The sequence below is a fragment of the Lepidochelys kempii genome, chromosome 1 (assembly GCF_965140285.1).
Source record: "Lepidochelys kempii isolate rLepKem1 chromosome 1, rLepKem1.hap1, whole genome shotgun sequence".
Taxonomy (NCBI): domain Eukaryota; kingdom Metazoa; phylum Chordata; order Testudines; family Cheloniidae; genus Lepidochelys; species Lepidochelys kempii.
Window position 1 is genome coordinate 200,123,017 of NC_136380.1, and position 20,737 is coordinate 200,143,753.

Genomic DNA, 20,737 nt, shown 5'->3' on the forward strand with positions numbered 1-20,737 from the left:
AGCTCAAGAGGGAGCAAGGTTGGCTGCTGGAGATAGAGGGGATTAAGAGGTCTGATGAAAAAGTGGGAAGGAAGGATTAAGCTAGAGCAAAACTTTTAAAGGGGCAGGCATGTTAGAACAGATAGCAGGGTCCCCTGCCTCCAATTCTTCTCTTCCAACAAAATAAATGCTCATATTGTGCATTTTTATTCATTCTTCCAAGCTGCTTATTTTGGTGAAAGGGAGCACTAACAGGCCAGCTTGCTACGAGGAACCACGTTGTGCCATTTGTGTGTAATGACCTGTTATCTCTGTAACAAAAATACAATGATCTCCCCTCCACGCATTTCATGTAGAGGCTGTTTGTAAGAACTTCACTAGTTAAACCCAAAGCCAGCCTGCAATTGCTATAATGTGTAGTTTTGTGCTGACAAACTAAAGAAGGGCACAGTGCGCATCCCTGGAGAGGTGAAATGAGGACTTAAATCGCTGTCCCGCATTGCACAGTTCCTACTGCAACAATAGCCCAGTTATTTCATAGCCCTACCTTAGTTTACCCCAACTATACATTGTGCTAACAATCCAGATGCTACCTGACTATCTCAGCTGTTCTTGAGAACTGGAGAACAATCACAGACTAGTGTGCTGTGACAAACATCAGCCAGTCCCAAAGGGTTACATAAAGAATCAACAAAACTGCAGTTACCCACAAGGAGTTACATTCATGGAGAGAAACAGAACCACATTGTTTGACAATCAGAGAAGAACAATGAGGTTCAATGAGAAACCAAGTCCTAAAGCAGTTCTGCCAAGGGGCTGGCATGCGTCCGCTCCATGTAACCTTACCTCTTCCTTCTCCGTGTGCACAGAACTGTATGCCTCATTGTAGCATATGAGAATCTATCACAACTCACCCTTCTCCTCCCAGGCATTCTGTGCCAGGGGAGAAAAAGGAATTGCCATGACTGTGCCATTCTCTTTACCATCCTGTCCTCCTTCATCAGTCCAGCTAATACTTCATTAACCATTCTTGGGAGCTTGTCACCCACACTACATTAGGTTCCTTACCACCATGCAGTATTAGTAACAGTTATATTGCAGTAATTCCTAAAATCCAACCTGCCCCCGTTGTGCCAGGTGCTGTACAAACACCTAGTACATGATAGTCCTGCCCAAAAGGAGTTTACAGGCTAAAGACATATAAGGTGGACGAACAAGCAGGCTGGAGCGAGGGGCGTGAGACAAGGTAACAAAGATAATAGGATATAGGCAATTCTTACTCAATTGGGAGCCATACTTTTTCTAGATACTTCTCCTGCATTTTAATTCCTAAGGACTTTGCAGCTTGGATGATAGGCATATTCCACTCCTTGCCGTATCACAGGTCCATCTATATGATGTATGTAGTTAGATGTCATCACAGAGTCAATAACGATTGTCCATTATAGTGCACATTTACAAATACTATCAAGACACTCCAAACTTTCCAGTAGTAGGCTTTGTTTTATTCTTTTGAATGGGTTGATGGCTTCAGAGGAAAGCGATAATAAAACCAACAAACTGGCTGACTGAGTGTTGCTAACATGATCTGGTTTTTCATTAACAGAGCTCCTTGGGATTAACAGCTAATGCGTATTGCTGGGGCGGGGGAACAGCCTGGGGCAGGGAACTGCCCATAGAGTATCATAAGTAGAGAAGGGAAAATACTTTTAATTATTCAATGTGCAAGTTTCTGAAGGTAGCCTGTACATACTTACCACTGTTTCTGGATAGAACCTGTTTCAGTTTGCTGCACTATGTGTCAGGTTCTGGGACTATCCCCTCCAGATTTCTCACTAAGACATTGGAATAACCAGAGAGCTAGCTCCCCACTTCCTTCAGGAATTGTTTCCAGGTTTTGTACAGAGATCAGTGCAAGCTGGGTTAGGACTTGGGTTTGCACAATGTGTGTGAATATCTATGCAGTGCAGACAAGGGGTGAAAACTTGGCCTTGTTGATACCAATGAAAAAACTCCCATAGACTGCAGTGGGGCAAGCATTTCACCCAAGGATAATAAGCTATTAACTTTATTAATAGTTTATGTTCCTTGCTATTGAATCTCAGTGCCTTGATTTGTAGCAGGTCTCAACCTGAGGCATAACTTTATGTCAATCTAAAGCTAACAGCTGTGGCATCTCAGGGTGTGACCTCATCACATCTCATTAACTAAACAGTTTTCAGATTGGTCAGTGCTTGGATGGGAGACCTCTGAAAATGTGGGTGTTGCAGCAGGAAGTGACACTGATTCAGCAAGTGTCACTTCCTCTCTGAGACTGTTAAGCCAATACCTCAGTAGGGTATTCAGCTGCCCTCTGAGGCTAGAGGTGCCATCTTTCTACTGAGCAAGAAAACTGAATACCATTGATTTTTTAAAGATGTGAAGACCCTTTTCTCAAGAATAGCAACCCAAACCCCGGTCTCTTGGCCAAATTCCATTTTGAATAATTGTATTCTGTAGATCTAAATTTTCCTTGCAGTTTCATTGCTTACAATATTCTTCATTTACTGCACTAAATTGTTATGTAGTGTTATTAACAGCTGCCATGCTCTACCCCTGAGACAGCTGTATTGTTTGAAGGATGGTGGGGAAGTGATCCCTCAGTGAGGCCATTTGTAAGGGGGCTTTTTCTGTGCAAAAAATCTAGCATCTGCCCAGTATTTAAGTTTGGAAAGCAAGCATTTGGAAGTCAAGAAATACTGTTAATAGTGAACGCTTAACTTTTCAGTAACTCTGCCCTTTGTACCTGTGCCTTAAACATCCAAAGCCTTTATGTACTGTTAAATTATTTGTCAGTTAATACAACCTGAAATTCCTTATACAACTTTATGTACACTCGGGTCCAATTTCATATTGGGCTGGATTAAACTTTCAATGAGAGCTGCAAAACAAACCAAGTTTGAAGACAATTGGGTCAGCATTTTCAAAGCAATGAATGTTCTGTGTCAATGGCCCAGAAATTTTTTGAGACAACCTAACGTTCAAGGCTTTTCTAGTGTGGAAACAAAACTTAAAAACCAAACAGAAGTTTAAACTTGCTACCTTTACGGAAGGCATTAATGATTTCCATCAAGTGGGATGATACTGGATCCACTGTTGTGTGGTGAGGTTTGTTTGTTTGTTTGTTTTGTTTTCTGATTCAGGAGGATCATGGGTCTAACTAACACATAGGACCCAGAAGCTCCCCAAACACATCTCTCCCCACTCCACTTCGCAGTGAGTGAAATGATTTGTAACTCAGCCAGAAATGACGTGGTTTTCTTCCCTTGTAGCTAGCCAGTGCAATCTAAATGTGATCAGTCTTATCTGTGAAGAATTGTTGATTAAAATGTATTCCTTTGACGTTTATATAGTGCCTAGTGCAATGGATCACTGGATGCTACTGAAGTACAGATAAATAATGACTTATGAGTTCAGTGTATCTATCTGACATTCTTGCAAAGGCAACTCAAGGTCTTGAAAGAGATGGGCTTGGCAGGGAAAGAAAAAAATGTTCCCCTTTCTTTAAAGGACACTGTCATAAAGTCTGTCTCAAACTAAGGCCTTAGGTTGGGACTTTTCAAGGAAGCCTATAAAAGTTTGGCACCCACCTCCCTTAGGCTTCTGGAAAATCCCAACCTTTCAATCACTGTTCACACACAAAATGCTGTTGGAGATAAATACCCTGATAAGAATAGAAGTGTTTCACTATTTTGATTTCAATTAAAACTTTTAAAATCTTTCTGCCTTTCTTTCTTCCTGTCAGAAGCCCAGCACCGCTGAGCTAGGGCATGAGAACCAGGAAATGAAACCAGCTAGAAACAAGTGAAACTGAGCTGCCTATATTAACAGTCCAAGATGAGTGAGGACCAAAAAAAGAAGACAAACAGCGTACAGGTAAGCTAGATTCTTCTTAATTATCTAAGGTATGAATATCATGTACAAGGATTTTTTTAAAATATGTACCTTGTGGGCCTAACTCTGCTCTAACATTGGTTTTGCTGCAGTATAAACCGCACTGATTTCGTGGAGTTACTCCTGAGTTACACCAGTGTAAATAAGAGCCCAGTGGGTTTGTTTTGACATATTGCCTGTATGTCACTCTTTGAGTTCCCATAGTTTTTCTCCTTCTGAAGCTAGTTGCTGACTGGGTTTGTATTTCTGTGTGCCAATGCTTTTTAAAAAAAAAATTATTTTGGACCTGGAGAGGTTCAGGTTCATAAACAGAGATGGGGAGGACAGCAACTCTGTTCCAGAAAAGCATTTGAGCTCACATGTTTAACTTCAAGCACCTGGGGCTCAGTGCTGAGCACATGGGACTCAGCCCAGCCAAGCACTTCAGGCATATGCATAGATAGTCCCATTGACTTCAGTAGGGGAATCTTGCATGCGTAAAGTTAAGCACATACTGAGAGATTTGCTAAATTAGAACCTATAGGCATAGAGAAAACCAACCTGATTCTGATCTTGTTTTAATTCCATTGACTTCAGAGGAGCAGCTCTGATTTACACATGTGGAAGTGAAACCGGACTCAGGTCCATAAAGTCATCTCTTACTTTAGACTCTAGCCAAGAGAGTAATCTCCCTTTCACCTGGGATAGCAGCAATTAATTTAATAGCAGATATTTGGCTGCCAGTTTATTGCATTGGATAGCTTGCGCAGCTGTACAAATTCCTACCTTTGATTTGACAAAATGAGATTAACATAGCTCTTCCAGTTAAGCTCATTGTATACACTGCATGTCTAAAGTCTACAAGGGTGAAAAGAATTGGCTCAGTAGCACTTCTGTTGTTAAAGGCTGGAAATGATTGGCTGTGTAGCCTGTTTGATATTAATTTGGTGGGTCTCAATGCACTTCACAATAGATATTTGGCCATCTCACAACTGGCACTTGTTGGTGGGCATCCCAGAAAGGATCAAGGACTGAGTGGGCTATAGAAGCTTTTGTACTGCCCTCTCAATACTAGAGGCAGTCCCGTTTGCATAGATTTGAGGCACATTTACCTGGGGGGAAGCTTCAGTTGCTGCTACCCATGTTGTGCGCTTGTTCTGTGCTGAAACAGAGGACTTGAGTAGGATGCAATAATCCCTTTTCATGTGACTCCTCAGCTATAACCAGTTTTGATCACTGTGGTCACAGAATCTAAAGAGGGAAAAGAGCAGTTGGGTTGTGTGGTCCATCTCCCTGTCAGTGCAGGAAAGGATCTTCCTCTGGGGTCAAAGGGCTAGCAGAGGATCACCCATAATACACTGCAGATCAGGCATTTGCTAAAGATAATTCATCTTGGTTCTGTCTTCACCCCTTTTGTACATCACAGTATTAGTGCAGCAAAAAGAAATATTGAAAACGAAGCCTTAAAGCATGGTGTGACACACTCCATAAATTTTATGGAAATACGCTTATGAGTAAAAAGAAAAGGAGTGCTTGTGGCACCTTAGAGACTAACAAATTAGCTCAGTGGTTTGAGCATTGGCCTGCTAAACCCAGGGTTTTGAGTTCAATCCTTGAGAGGGCCAGTTAGGGATCTGGGGCAAAAAATTGGGGATTGGTCCTATTTTGAGCAGGGGGTTGGACTAGATGACCTCCTGAGGTCCCTTCCAATCCTGGTATTCTATGAAATTTATGAGAGCATAAGCTTTCGTGAGCTACAGCTCACTTCATCGGATGCATACTCATATGCTTATGAGTGTGAATATGATGTAACTGGAATATGCTTTAGGCAAAAGGTCTCTTGTAAGGTCTCATAACAAAGGTTTCAGAGTAACAGCCGTGTTAGTCTGTATTCGCAAAAAGAAAAGGAGTACTTGTGGCACCTTAGAGACTAACCAATTTATTTGAGCATGAGCTTTCGTGAGCTACAGCTCACTTCATCAGATACATACTGTGGAAACTGCAGAAGACATTATATACACAGAGACCATGAAACAATGGTCTCTGTGTATATAATTTTTTGTAGTAGCTGAGGGCCACTGTCAGGAGTGACCTCAGTGGTGATTATTACACATGTTGGGATGCAGATATAAATGACATGTCGGGGGGAGGCATAGCAGGAAAGACTATCAATATGAGGATGTGAGGTAGTGCAACATAAATCTTGATGGGAGGGGCACTTACTCTTTCATGCACTCCTAATTCCTCCTGTTTGTTGCTTTTCCTGCTATCTGCTCTCTCTTATGGCCCCTTGGCATGTAAGTTCACAATGCGTAACTCACACCAGCATTGACGTTGCTTTTGAATTTGGTGCTTACTCTTTGTTTTTAATTAGATGGAGTGATTATAACGTGAGTAGTGATTAGCATCTCTTCTGGGTTAAACTGTAGCTTTCCTCTTACAAACTAAGAGCCTGCTTGCTTGCAGGTGGGATTTTCTTTGTATTGGTTAAATAATACGTGAGGGAGAGCTGTCGAGATTGGGAGGAGGAGGGAAAAAATTATCCGAGTTCTTAAAAAACACAAAAACCTGATCAAATTATTTAAGGCCTGCCAAGCTCCACTGAAGACTTTTATGGATATGGGAAATAAACAGCTTAGCACAGAAACTAGCAAGGGCGGTAGAGGGCTCAGGGGATTGGTGATGGGATATGAAGTGTCTCAACTTCAACTCATTGATTCAGATTCATCCCAAGTCTTGGTAAAACTGCTCTTGCTGAGCGCTCTAAAGGCTAGTGCAGGCAGGCTCAGATTTAAACGCACAGTTTTCTCAAACTGGGGATTGCAAACAAGGTTCAAGGGGGTGATGCCCACCCTCTGTTTCTTTTTGGCTAGATGGGAGGGAGGTCCCAAAATTCTATCTTGTTGTAAGAGGGGGCCGTAGTATGGTACAGGTTGACAAGCACTATTCCAAGGTACACATATACCATTGGCCTGATTCTTCTCTCCTTTATGCTGATGAAAATCAGAAGTAACTACAGCCCCTCAGTGCACATTGGTCTTGCTCATTAAGTGTTGATTCCCTAAGCTCATTTTTGGATGGTGTTGGAACCATTCTCTATATGAAGAGTTCTCTGAAAAGGGTCAGCTTTCCCCTTTGCCTAAAAATAATGCCACCCACACCCACTCTTCATTACGTCTCCTCCTCGGTGGATTGCGGGAGAACGGCAGCAGGGCCAGAGACAGAATGGGAGGCTTTGTGATGTGCAAGTGCCTGAAAATTCTTTATTGTGTCGATTTCTGGCAGTATGAGAACCGCCCCCAGCAGCAAAGTATCAGGATGCACTGGCATCATGTGCAATGATGGTCATTTTTAAGCTCACCCTAGATATTGCAAAGTCACTTACTCGCTCTTAATTTAATTTAGAACTGGTAGTCTAACAGGTGCCACGCTGACAGTCCTCAGGGTAGACCAATTCTGTTCATCAGCAGACCAGGCAAAGCAGAGGCATTGCCAGTATGAGTTTCTACACGCCATCCTACCAATGGTCTTATCTACACAGGGGAATTGACCAGCATTGCTATTCCACAATAGCTCCCCGAGTGGACATTCTTTGGGCCTAGCTACACAGGGACACTCAGGAAAGATAATCCAGGTGAACTAGAGGTATGAATTCGAAGTGGATTAGTTAAGCCACACTGAACCTGTGTGAGGAGACTCTCGTTCAGAATTAAAGTGGCCTTAATTTCGATTTAGTTTAATTCATTTCCAAAGTGTTTAAAACTAAATCAAAGTACGGTCACTTTAATTTTTAATAGGAGCATCCACACAGGGGGTTTAATGTGGTTTAACAAATGCACTTTAAGAGCTAATTTGGATTTACTTTCCCGAGTATCCCCAGGTAGATAAACTCTTATTCTGGAATAAGTGTGTCCATACAGGGAATTATTCCAGAATAGCTATAGCACTTTACATTAATTCCTACCTCAACCACACCATAGCTTCCCCATGTAGGCAAGTCCTTACCAATTACCTAAAGGCAGGAGAAAAAACTTCTGTCTCCACATTTGTTACAGTCACAGCTTTTTTGCTAGGAGTGCCTTTTATGATGTGAACTTCTATGATGTGCCCACCTGCCTACTAGAAAGTGGACTGAAACCCTAACACTTGTCATATGGGCCACCAAACAACCTGAACCTCATAATGATTTTCAGTCTTTACTGATCTTGGTGTCATATTTGACTTGAAGACTTGGAGGTGAGACACTCCACATCCTACTACCCAATCTCTGAGCCATTCAGGGCACCTACTAGCATCTTCCTTAGCCTGAACATTTCCCATTGTTCTGCCTTAAGGCCTGAACAAAAGACCTGAAGAAGAGCCCTGTGTAAGATAGGGTACATCTACAGCATGAAATTATTTTGAAATTATTATATTAGAATTTTCGGAAGCGATTTTATACATTCGGTCTTCTGTGTCCCCACTAAAGCATGTGAATTTGGTGGAGGGCATCCACATTACCGAGGCTAGCATCAAATGTCAGAGCTGTGCACTGTGGGTAGCTATCCCACAGTCCCCGCCACCCGCTGGAATTCTGAGTTAAGCTCCCAGTGCATGATGAGGCAAAAACTTTCTTGTGGGTGTTTCTGGGTGTGTGTCATCAGTCGCTCCTCCCTTCGTGAAAGCTACGGCAGACAATCGTTTCGCGCCTTTTTGGCGTGCAGACGCCATACTGCTTTCAGCAGACGGTGCACTGCTGCTCTCCTGCTACTATGAATCCACCTCTCATTTCCTCTCATCTTCCTATGTAATCTCTAGTATCTACTCTTTCTCTTCCTCATCAAACGCTTCCGCTGCGAACTCTGCTCGGCCATCGTGAACCGAGCAGCATAGCTTCTGCCTCCAACTCTCCTCTTCCGCTCTTGCCGCGCTACTGAACTTCCCCATGTTGTCTGTCCTGGGCTCCCATCTCCTTGAAAACCACAGAACACAACCATTTCCCGCCTTTTTTCGGCTATTGTGAACCGAACAGCACCTCTTCCGCTGCCACTCTGCTCTCCTACATTTTGCACCCTTTTTCCAGGATTACCCGTGCAGGCACCATAGCCATGGAGCCCGCTCAGATCTCTGCTGTAGTTTTGACCATTGTAAATACCTCGTGCGTTATCCAGCAGCATGCGCAGTACCTGCAAAACCGGGCGAGGAAGCAACGACAGCGCAATTACTCTACTGATGAGGACATGGGCACAGATGTTCCTAGAAGCACGGCATGTGGCGCTTGGGAGATCAGGGTGGTGTTGGGCCAGGTTCATGCTGTGGATTGCCGATTCTGGGCCCAGGAAACAAGCACAGACCGGTGGGACCCCATAGTGTTGCAGGTATGGGATGATTCCCAGTGGCTGCGAAACTTTCGTATGTGTAGGGCCACTTTCATGGAACTTTGTGACTTGCTGTCCCCTGCCCTGAAGCGCAAAGACACCAAAATGAGAGCAGCCCTCAAAATGAGAGCAGCTGAGAAGTGAGTGGCCATAGCCCTGTGGAAGCTTGCAACGCCTGACAGCTACCAGTCAGTCGGGAATCAGTTTGGAGTGGGCAAATCTACTGTGGGGGCTGCTGTGCTGCAAGTAGCCAACACAATCATTGACCAGCTTCTATCAAGGGTAGTGACTTTGGGAAATGTGCAGACCACTGTGGATAGCTTTAATGCGCTGGGGTTCCCTAACTGCGGTGGGGTGATAGACGGAACGCATATCCCTATCTTGGCCCCCAAACCAGAAGGGGTACTTTTCCATGGTGCTGCAAGCACTAGTGAATCACAAGGGACATTTCACCGACATCAACGTGGGGTGGCTGGGAAAGGTGCATGACGCTCGCATCTTCAGGAACTCTGGTCTGTTTGACCAGCTGCAGGAAGGAACTTACTTCCCAGACCAGAAAATTACTGTTGGGGATGTTGAAATGCCTATAGTTATCCTCGGGGACCCAGCCTACCCCTTAATGCTATGGCTTATGAAGCTGTACACAGGCACCCTGGACAGTAGTAAGGAGCAGTTCAACTATAGGCTGAGCAAGTGCAGAATGGTGGTAGAATGTGCGTTTGGACGTTTGAAAGCGCGCTGGTGCAGTTTACTGACTTGGTTAGATCTCAGCACAACCAATATTCCAATTGTAATTGCTGCTTGTTGTGTGCTCCACAATATCTATGAGAGTGAGGGGGAGACGTTTATGGCGGGGTGGGAGGTTGAGGAAACTTGCCTAGCGGCCAGTTTCACACAGCCAGACAACAGGGTGATTAGAAGAGCACAGCAGGGCACGCTGCACATCAGAGAAGCTTTGAAAGCCAGTTTCATGACTGGCTAGGGTACGGTGTGACAGTTGTGTTTGTTTCTCTTAAAGTTACCTGCCCCCTACGTATATGAAAGGATATAAAGTCACAATTGTTTAAAAAACGTTCTTTATTAATTGTTGCACAAAACACTGAGAGAAATCAGAGGCTAGATGGGGGAGGGTGGGGGTAGTGGGTTAGAGGGTGGAGGAGGAGGGAAGGACAAGTCCAGAAACCAAATTAAAATTTTGGATATGCCAGCTTTCTGCTGCTTGTGCAATCCTCTGGGGCTGACTGTGTGGGTCCCCGTAGCCTCCCCCACCATGTTCTTGGGCATCTGGGTGAGGAGGCTATGAATCTTGGGGAGGAGGGAGGGCAGTTATACAGGGGCTGCAGTGGCAGTCTGTGGTCTTGCTGCCTTTCCCGCATTAGATTCACCATACAGCAGAGCATGTCAGTTTGCTCCCCCATGAGCTTGACCATAGCATCCTGCCTGCTCTCATCGCACTCGTCCCTCCTCTCTTCGTATTCATGTAACACTTTACGGGACTCCGCGGGACACTTTACGGGACTGTCAGTGCGGGAGGACTGCATGAGCTCAGCAAACATGTCGTCCCGAGTTCATTTTTTCCACCTTCTAATCTGGACCAGCCTCTGGGACTGAGTAGATAGGGGCCACGTTGAAACACTTGCACCTGCGGGAGGAGAAAAAGGGAGGGTAGTATTTTAAAAGATACATTTTAGAGAACAAAGGGGACACTGTTTCTCAGTGACACAGGCAATTCATAGTACACAGCACATGTTCTTTCTGTACAAGTTTGCATTTTGCCTCTTATACTGAAGTGCCTGCCACTTTGGTGTGAGTAAGCCATCACGTGCAGCCAGGCAACAGAATTCAGCTTGCAGGCAGCCATGGTAAGCCCTAGGGGCACGCAGCGTTCTGCTTCTTAGACATTCATTTCAATGCTTTCAAACTGCTGGGCCCCCTTTCCCATAGCAAGCAATGCCTGGTGGGTTTTCCATATAAAAGGAGAGCCTGCATGCTCTCTGGGATGATCGCTTCACACAGCACCCTCTTCTCCTCCCCCCCCCCCCCACACACCGCGTGGCTCCGATGAGGCTCTGAGCAGGGATGAGCCCTTTAGACTAAACGCAAACAGCCCAGCGTGGCTGGGTTTCCCCCCACCGCGTGGCTCCAATCAAGCTCTCACTCACCAGAAGTGCCTTCTCCAGGGTCATGGTCCAGGAGCCCACCTTGGGAGTGGGGGGAAGCTATTGGCTCCAGCGTTAATAGTTCCTGGCTAGAGGGGAAAACAGATTCCCCACTTCCCGCCTGTGCACTGTCCTCCTCCTCCTCCTCCTCTTCGTCCTCCAAAAACTCATCCTCCTCGCTCCATGCTACTCCCCCCTTGCAGGTGTCCACGGACAGTGGTGGAGTAGTGGTGGTGTCACCCCCCCCACCATAATTGCATGCAGCTCACGGTAGAAGCAGCATGTATGGGGCTGTGACCCAGAGCACCCATTCGGCTTTTTGGTACACTTGCCTGAACTCCTTGATTTTTGTACGACACTGCTCTGTGTCCCTGGAGTAGCCTCTTTCCCTCATGGCCCTGGAGACTTTAGCATATGTATTTGCATTTCTTTTTTTGGAATGTAGTTCTGCCATAACAGATTTGTCTCCCCAACATGCGATGAGATCCAGTACCTCCCGTTCGGACCATGCTGGAGCTCGTCTGCAAATTCAGGACTGAATGGTCGCCTGTGCTGATGGTGACCAAACAGGAAATTCAGAAGTTCCCAGGGCTTTTAATGCCTACCTGGCTAGTGCATCAGAGTTGAGAGTGTTGTCCAGAGCAGTCACAATCTAATCTAATCTGGACCAGCCTCTGGGACTGAGTAGATAGGGGCCACGTTGAAACACTTGCACCTGCGGGAGGAGAAAAAGGGAGGGTAGTATTTTAAAAGATACATTTTAGAGAACAAAGGGGACACTGTTTCTCAGTGACACAGGCAATTCATAGTACACAGCACATGTTCTTTCTGTACAAGTTCGCATTTTGCCTCTTATACTGAAGTGCCTGCCACTTTGGTGTGAGTAAGCCATCACGTGCAGCCAGGCAACAGAATTCAGAAGTTCCCAGGGCTTTTAATGCCTACCTGGCTAGTGCATCAGAGTTGAGAGTGTTGTCCAGAGCAGTCACAAGGGAGCATTCTGAGATAGCCAATAACGTCAAATTGCGTCCACGGTACCTATAACCTGGAACTGCGATCTCGATTTTAGCGCTACTCCACTTGCCGAGGTGGAGTACAGAAATCGGACTAAAGAGCCCTTTAAATCGAAAAAACTGGTTTGGTCGTGTGAACGGAATCAGTTTTATTTCGAAGTAACTCACTTTTTGTTTTGAATTAGCTATTACCTAAGCAGGAGAGTGGGGTGGGGGGAGGTATTTTTTCATGCTTTGTGTGTATAAAAAGATCTTCTACACTTTCCACAGTATGCATCCGATGAAGTGAGCTGTAGCTCACAAAAGCTTATGCTCAAATAAATTGGTTAGTCTCTAAGGTGCCACAAGTCCTCCTTTTCTTTTTGCAAATACAGACTAACACGGCTGTTACTCTGAAATCTGTCACCCACCTTGTCTCTTAAGGCTTTTCAGAATCCAAATCACCTTCATTTTTCACCTGATAACTCTTCTGTGAGTATTATTTAGCCAGCATAAGAGAAAGTTTGGGATTTGGATATATTTTTCTGACAGGATAGTAAATGGACAATTTGCTATCAAATAGTTCCTGTATCTTAATTTCTTTACGCAGTGGGGTAGCTCTGAACAGCAAGAAGTTGTAACACATGAACCATCTGCAATTTAAATCTCTGGGCCAAATTCAACAGAATTATGACTTACACATCAAGTGTAAATTGGTCAGAATGCTTGCATAAATGGGTGTCTGTGGTAAAGCAGAGTTGCAGTGATTAAGTATTTAGTGAGTTATGCAAAAAGAATGTAAATTATATGCTGACAGAATGACATGGGATGAAGTGGGGGGGAAAGCATCAGAACACAGCATATAAGAGAATGTTTCCACTATGTTATCTCTCACTCTTACCGTTGTTGCTTTTCCTTCTGGACCCACTTCTCCCCAGGGGTGTCAGGTTAGTATAATTTTTGGTGGTGCCCAGAAAGGATCCAAGTCCCACCCCCCCCACACACCTGCCTAAGGCTCTGGGAGGGAGTTTGGGTGCAGGAGGGGGAGGGGTCGGGCTCTGGGAGGGAGTTTGGGTGTGGGCTCTGGGCTGGGGCAGAGGGTTAGGGTGCTGGGGGGGCGGGCTCTGGGAGGGAGTTTGGGTGTGGGCTCTGGGCTGGGGCAGAGGGTTAGGGTGCTGGGGGGGCGGGCTCTGGGAGGGAGTTTGGGTGTGGGCTCTGGGCTGGGGCAGAGGGTTAGGGTGCTGGGGGGGCGGGCTCTGGGAGGGAGTTTGGGTGTGGGCTCTGGGCTGGGGCAGAGGGTTAGGGTGCTGGGGGGGCGGGCTCTGGGAGGGAGTTTGGGTGTGGGCTCTGGGCTGGGGCAGAGGGTTAGGGTGCTGGGGGGGCGGGCTCTGGGAGGGAGTTTGGGTGTGGGCTCTGGGCTGGGGCAGGGGGTTGGGGTGCTGGAGGGGGGGCAGGCTCTGGGATGGAGTTTGGTGTGCTCTGGGTTGGGACAGGGGGTTGGGGTGCAGGAAAGGGTGAGGGGTGTGGCGCTTATCTCGGGTGGCTCCTGAAAGCAACCCACACACCCCTCTGGCAGCGGCACCTAGGTGGGAGGGCCGGGGGTCTCCGCGCACTGCTGCCCGCAGGCACCACCCCCACATCTCCCACTGGCCACAGTTCCCGGTCAATGGGAGCTGCAGAGTCAGCGCTCAGGGCGGGAGCAACACAGGGAGACACCCCCCACCCTCAGGGCCGCAGGGACATGCCGGCTGCTTCTGAGAGTGGCACGGAGTGAGGGCAGGCAGGAAGTCGCCTTAGCCCCACTGCACTGCCAGTGGTGACAGCGGCAACCGGGGGCCCCTGGCCCTTTTAAATCACCTGGGGGCAGCAGGTGGGGCTGGGAGACACTTCGGGGGAGGTACGTGGGGGCAGCAGGCGGGGCTGGGGGAGAGACCTGGCCCTGAACATTGGTGGAGCTGGGTCCCCAGGCCCTGAATATTCCTGGAGCCCGGGCACCACAGGCCCATATAACTCGCCACCCCTGCCCACCAGTATAACTTGACTGACTTCCAAGGGAAGCAGTGGGGACAAAAGACCTATCTGGCTTCAAGATTAAACTCGATAAGTTTATGGAGGAGAAGGTATGATGGGATAACATGATTTTGGCAATTAATTGATCTTTAAATATTCATAGTAAATAGGCCCAATGGCCTGTGATGGGATGGGATCTGAATTACTACAGAGAATTCTTTCCTGGGTATCTGGCTGGTGAATCTTGCCCATATGCTCAGGGTTCAGCTGATCGCCATATTTGGAGCGGGAAGGAATTTTCCTCCAGGGCAGATTGGAAGAGGCCCTGGGGGGTTTTCCCTTTCCTCTGCAGCATAGGGCACAGGTCACTTGCTGGAGGATTCTCTGCGCCTTGGAGTCTTGAAACCACAATTTGAGGACTTCAGTAGCTCAGACATAGGTGAGAGATTTATTGCAGGAGTGTGTAGGTGAGATTCTGTGGCCTGCATTGTGCAGGAGGTCAGATTAGATGATCATAATGGTCCCTTCTGACCTTCATATCTATGAATCTATGACTTCAATTAAGTTACTCCTGATCTACATGTGAGTGAGAAGGAAAACTGGTCTCTCTGTGTTTAACAAAATTCTTTCTAGACATCTACATGCTGAATTGGTGTAGGTTCCACTGCTATAGGCACAGACACCCACCAACACCTGCTTTTCTGACCAACTTACACTCACTGGGATAACTTATGTGACTATTACGATACAGACGGCTCGCCTATGCTTACCCATGACAAATGTGTGGGCCGACCCACAGAGTGTGTGTAAGCCCCACATTCAGCATGGTGTAATGGAATAGGCACTTGACTAGGAGTCAGGAGACCGGAGCTATAGGTCCTATTCCCAGCTAGCACTGACCTGTGTGACCTTGGGTAGGTCACTTACCTCTCCCATTCTTTATCAACCTTGTCTGTCTGTTTAGACTGTAAACTCTTCAGGACAGGGACTCTGACTCTGGGTGAGTCTGCACTTTGAGCTGGGGGTGCAATCATGCTAGCTGTGATCATGCTAGCACTCAAAAATCAGGTATAGTCGCAGTGACACAAGCGGCAGAAGGGGCATCTAGCTCCTCATACAACTGCAGCTACATTCTGTTTGTAGTGCACTAGCTTGATCAGAGCCAGTGCGGGTGTGTCTCATACAGCACCAAGCACAATGGAGCTGGTAGTCGAAGTGCAAATAATACATTCCTTGTGCATTTATCTGATGTGTGTCCAGGAGACCCAGTTCATAAATCCAGCAGGTGTATGTTCACCTCTTTGGGAGACCTAAGCTATGAGGTCAGATTTCAAAATAGGTCCCATTACACATTCTTCTTTCTTTGCCACAGGTATTTCAATGTAGGGCACCCAAAGTCACTTACCAAGTCAGTTTCATTTGCCATTTTTTCCTCCCTTTCATCTAAGGAAGAAAACAAAATGCAAACAAAAGGGCCAACATTTTTGAAAAGTCAGTAATTACAGGCAAAATGCAAAGCTTAAGGCTTAAGAAGAAAATTACCCTGTTGAGCAATAAAGCACTTAGAGTTTGACTCTGTTACGCAAGAAAGAAACTTTCCAGGCTGGTTGGCAACTGTTCCACTAGCGTCTACATAGTTATTGATTAATTCATCTATTGTTACACACTTCTTTCATTAATCAGAATGGTTCTCTTCACTTCTCTGTCCCTGTGTAGCCTTTCTTAGTTTCTTTACAGCTGTTTCAGAGTAGGAAGCTTTAAATATCAGGTTACTTCATTAAAATACAATCTCTTCTGGTCCTGGTGTGGAAATTTCCAGGGTGTGGCATTGTGTCTTTCAGAGAGAAATAAGAGTACACGATTTATTTTTTGCCTATTTAAAATTAGAGACGGGTCCATAGTTCAGATCCAGGGCTTTTTGTTCACCCCATGATAGTGACTAGGACACACAGAGCCAGATCCTGAGTTGGTGTAATTCCCTTGACTTCAAAGGAGCTATGCTCTTTTACACCAGCTATGTCCATAGCATGTACAGGGCTCTCCCCTGGGATCCACATTTTAGGGATATTGAGATCCAACGTTCTGGTTCAGAAATCTCTAGTTGAATCACATGCAGGTGATGGTGCTGAGAGTAGATATGTAGTACAGATTTGCTTTTTTGCCTTTACCTTAATGCATATTCAAATTTGTAGACAGCCCTGAAACTTAGTCCTCTCTCCATGTTCACAAAAGGTAGAGCACAGACAGAAATAGGCCTCCGTAGTCACATGAAGGGGCTCCACACAGAAGACAAAACAATAGTTCAGCCTTTGCTAACCTATTCAATTCTTGGTGCATCTGCTGAAATTGCCCGTTCTGACAGTGATTTTTTGTACCGAAAGCACCTGGCCTGGACAGAAGCCACTGCCTCACTTCACACAGGACGTTGAACATGTATCAGGATTATCATGCACATTGTGTAAAGAGTTGTCACTTTGGATGGGCTATCACCAGCAGGAGAGTGAATTTGTGTTGGGGGGTGGAGAGTGAGAAAACCTGGATTTGTGCTGGAAATGGCCCAACCTGATGATCACTTTAGATAAGCTATTACCAGCAGGACAGTGGGGTGGGAGGAGGTATTGTTTCATATTCTCTGTGTATATATAAAGTCTGCTGCAGTTTCCACGGTATGCATCCGATGAAGTGAGCTGTAGCTCACGAAAGCTCATGCTCAAATAAATTGGTTAGTCTCTAAGGTGCCACAAATACTCCTTTTCTTTTTGCGAATAAAGACTAACACGGCTGTTACTCTGAAACTTCTGGTCACTGTCTATAACAATCATTGGTACTAGTGAACTAGAGGTCCTAACTTACAAACCCTTGCAAAGGACTGGCTAGCTCACAGGCCTCTCCCTTTGTGGACCTGCAAGACAGCTATTGACTGCTCCACAAGGACAGTGCATCTAGGAAGAGCCAAGTTTAGACTATCAAGGACTGAGAGCAAAACATTCTATTCTGGGACTCTGATGGAGCCTTAAACTAGACTGTGTTAAAACCCAGACCTAAGATGCATCTTTGTTTGTGGGTAACGATTTCATCAAAATGTCCACTAACAGACCCTCCAAGACACTGGGTCTGATTCACCCACTGTTTTGCTCCTGTTTTGCACCAGTGTTACTCCATTGAAATAAAGGAATTACACTGGTGGAAAACTAGAATAATGCAATAGTGAATCAGGTCAACAAAACACATTTGAACACCTCTTTAACCCAGGCGATAGAGAGGAAATGTCATTGTTCAGATGATTTGTTACTTCATTATTTGGTTTAGCATCTAGATAACAAGGTGGCAGGCCTTTTCTATCCCTGTCCCAGTTAGATAGAAAGATATGAAATTATCTGTATTATTCTTGACTTTTAAACAAACAAGCCAAAAATATAAATAAAGCCTTTGTTTGTTGCTTCCATGCTCACAGCTGTAAGTATTGCAAATGAAACACTGAGCAAGTTCTTTCTTTCCTCAGCCTTTATTGTTGTTCTTTCTGCACAATCCTAAGCCGCCTATAGCATGGTATCTAGGTGCATTTCATATGGGTCATTAACATTTTATATCAGAAGGGCAAGAATGTTTCTTCCTGTGTGTTAAAAGATAGTTGTATCCAAGAGACTGCTGGAACAGGGAGAGGCTTTTATTAACTTCATTCTCACCCTATGCACAATGATTTGAGATTTCCAAATGACAATGATTAAAACAAACTCCAGCCATAGTTAAATGTCAGTCTCAATTTCCAATGGCAAATTCAGTGTGTGTAATGCTTGCAAGATTCTTCATTCAGGTTTTAATGGTGTGCATAATCCATGTGTGTGTTTGCCTTCCTATATAAACAGGACTGACACAACTCACTGTGAAACTGGGACTCCGGAAGTTAAAAATTTTTACCAGCATTTGAATGATCCTCTCAGTTATGTCATTGTAACAGATTGGATATCACTCCTCAAGTCATCTTTGATACAGATCAAAGTTACTAAGCTGAAGGAGATATATTTATGTTACCTTTAAAACTGCCATTGAAGGAGGATAGCCTTGTGTCTTGCAGTGACAGCAAATAACCCCCTAATTGGGATAAGGCCATTAATATGCACAAATAAGGAGCCATTTGAGAGGCAAAGGTATGGGAGAGTGAACTGGAAACACAAAGATTGCAGAGCTAGAGTGAGTCTTTCATTAAATATTGTATACAATGGGTATTGTGCCAGGCCCCAACCTATCAAATGTCCAGACTGCTGCACCGGAGCAAACATTATTGTTCCTATGCAAACACAATGTGTGATACTCTGGCCAATATGGTAATGTAGGATCACACATCATGCTTTAAAGTGACCAAAGAGTGTAAATGGGAGGCATTTCCTGAGAAGAGGAGGTGGCTGACAACAGAAGCTGGGAGATGCAAACTGACAACTGGAGAAGGACGGGACTTCAACAGTTTGAAGAACAAATCCAGGTTCTCAAAGGACGTGAGCATTTGGTTCTCCAGCTTATTTCTTCTTAAATGTTTGGGGCCTACCTAGGTGAGGCTGGGTAGGAGACCTAAGGATCTTTCAGACAATTTATCTTTTTGTTTTTCCTCTCAATTTTTGAATAAACCTTTTTCTTCATGTTGGATATTTTCTTAGTTCTGGACTGCTCTTGGGAAATTTCATTGTAATTTATTCTTAAAGATGAGGAGAAATAAGTTCTGAGTTCTTGTGAGGGCAATGACACCTGACCTGGGCCATTTGCTCAAAGGTACAGATCAAAAGACTGCCCATCCCCCTGATGAGCTGCTAACATTCTGAGGCACCCAGTGAAGTGCACTGTTCCAGAAAGACCTGGGTGGGCTACTTGTTCCAGAAAGACCTGGGTGCCTCAGAAGGACATCTGAGCGCACTCGGCCTTTCCTTCCACTCCCCAAAGAGAGTTCTTGGTATGGATTGCTTCTGGACTAACATCAACTGCCTGTTCACTCTCCTCAAGACAGCCCCTTCATCCTAAGGAAGCAAGCAGGATAATAATATTCCATGGCACCTGCCCATTCAATTTCACAATTATCCAAGTTTCAAGCGATGCTTCCAAGTTACATTACAGAGCTGCTGCTTTTAGAATGACTAGAGTGCTGGTAACCTCGCCAAGTATACTTCATTCTTCCTTTGAAAAGGAGCAAATGTGAAGCCAAAACTGCACACTGGTCATTCATACTTCTAACTAATTGAGCTATGCAGTAAGGAGACACTGATGACTGGAGAGCTAGTTCACTGCAGAAGCCCAGTTTTATTATAACTTCTTTTTAATATTGTTTTTCACCTGTTTGACACTCGGCTTTTGTGATTTTCACTGGAATATTAACTAGTGATACTACTGATTCTTTGGTACTAAAGGTGGCTGGACTGCTGAGTAACTGCAGCTCCTTTTGACCTCAGTTACAGTTAGGTACACTTTATTCTTTTGAAAATCTGGCCCTATCTAATTCTGTTCCAGCGGGCATGTGATGTGAACAGCGTAATCTAATAGTACAACAATTTATCGCTGACGTACTGGACAGGCTGGCTTCTTTGACCTGTAAGGGAGTGAATCAGACCTCTTGGCCCTGCTTTTGCCAGCTATGATGGCTTGATTGCTATTCAGAGAGCTGCTGGTGGAAATCGATTCTAATACTAAGCACTATGAGCAAGGGACTGACTAAACTGATGGAACGGATATTGGGGAGGTGTTGTTTTGTTTGTGTGTGTTTTTTAAACACTATAAGCATGTTGAACATTGATGGCCACAGTTAAAAATGAATATAAACAAAATAATGTATTTTGGTATAATTAGGCTAATTATGATGGGAAGTTGGTTTTAACTAAACACCTGTTACCGTTCTCTGTTTGAATTAAATAGTTGTAAACCTCCGGGGCTCTCCTTCTTTTTCTTTCTTGCTAAAATCAATCTGTGCCTGAGGATTTTGCAAAGTCTTTCTTCAATCGGATTAACAGTGTTTGTAGGGTCTTGCTCTCTGGAGCCTTGAATACACAGGGAATATTGCCAGCAAATTCCAACTGGTACACTTTACGTCTGACCCTCATGAGAGCCCCCCAAGTTTACCTACACTCTCTATAAACTTGGTGCCCTCTTCACTTGTATTGTTGTAAATGATTTACATTGAAAATAAAGATCAGCCCTGATCTTATTACATCTGTCAGTAGAATCACTTGATGTATTGCTGCCCATATCATGGTCTCTGTCTGGTATCTAAGGACCAGAACTCTCCTGATTTAGGTCTTCTTTTTCTGATCGTTCATTTTAGATGGCTTGTGGTTCCAGTGTTGTCTCT

The 20,737-nt window shown here is 45.0% G+C and overlaps 1 long non-coding RNA gene across 1 annotated transcript; it reads left to right on the forward strand.

The window, feature by feature from the left end:
• The first annotated feature begins 3,157 nt into the window (after positions 1-3,157).
• LOC140905471 (uncharacterized) lies at positions 3,158-18,345 on the forward strand. Its single transcript, XR_012156860.1, has 3 exons — positions 3,158-3,234; positions 3,764-3,894; positions 18,276-18,345. It is a non-coding gene; the product is annotated as an uncharacterized LOC140905471 (long non-coding RNA).
• Positions 18,346-20,737: the final 2,392 nt, after the last annotated feature.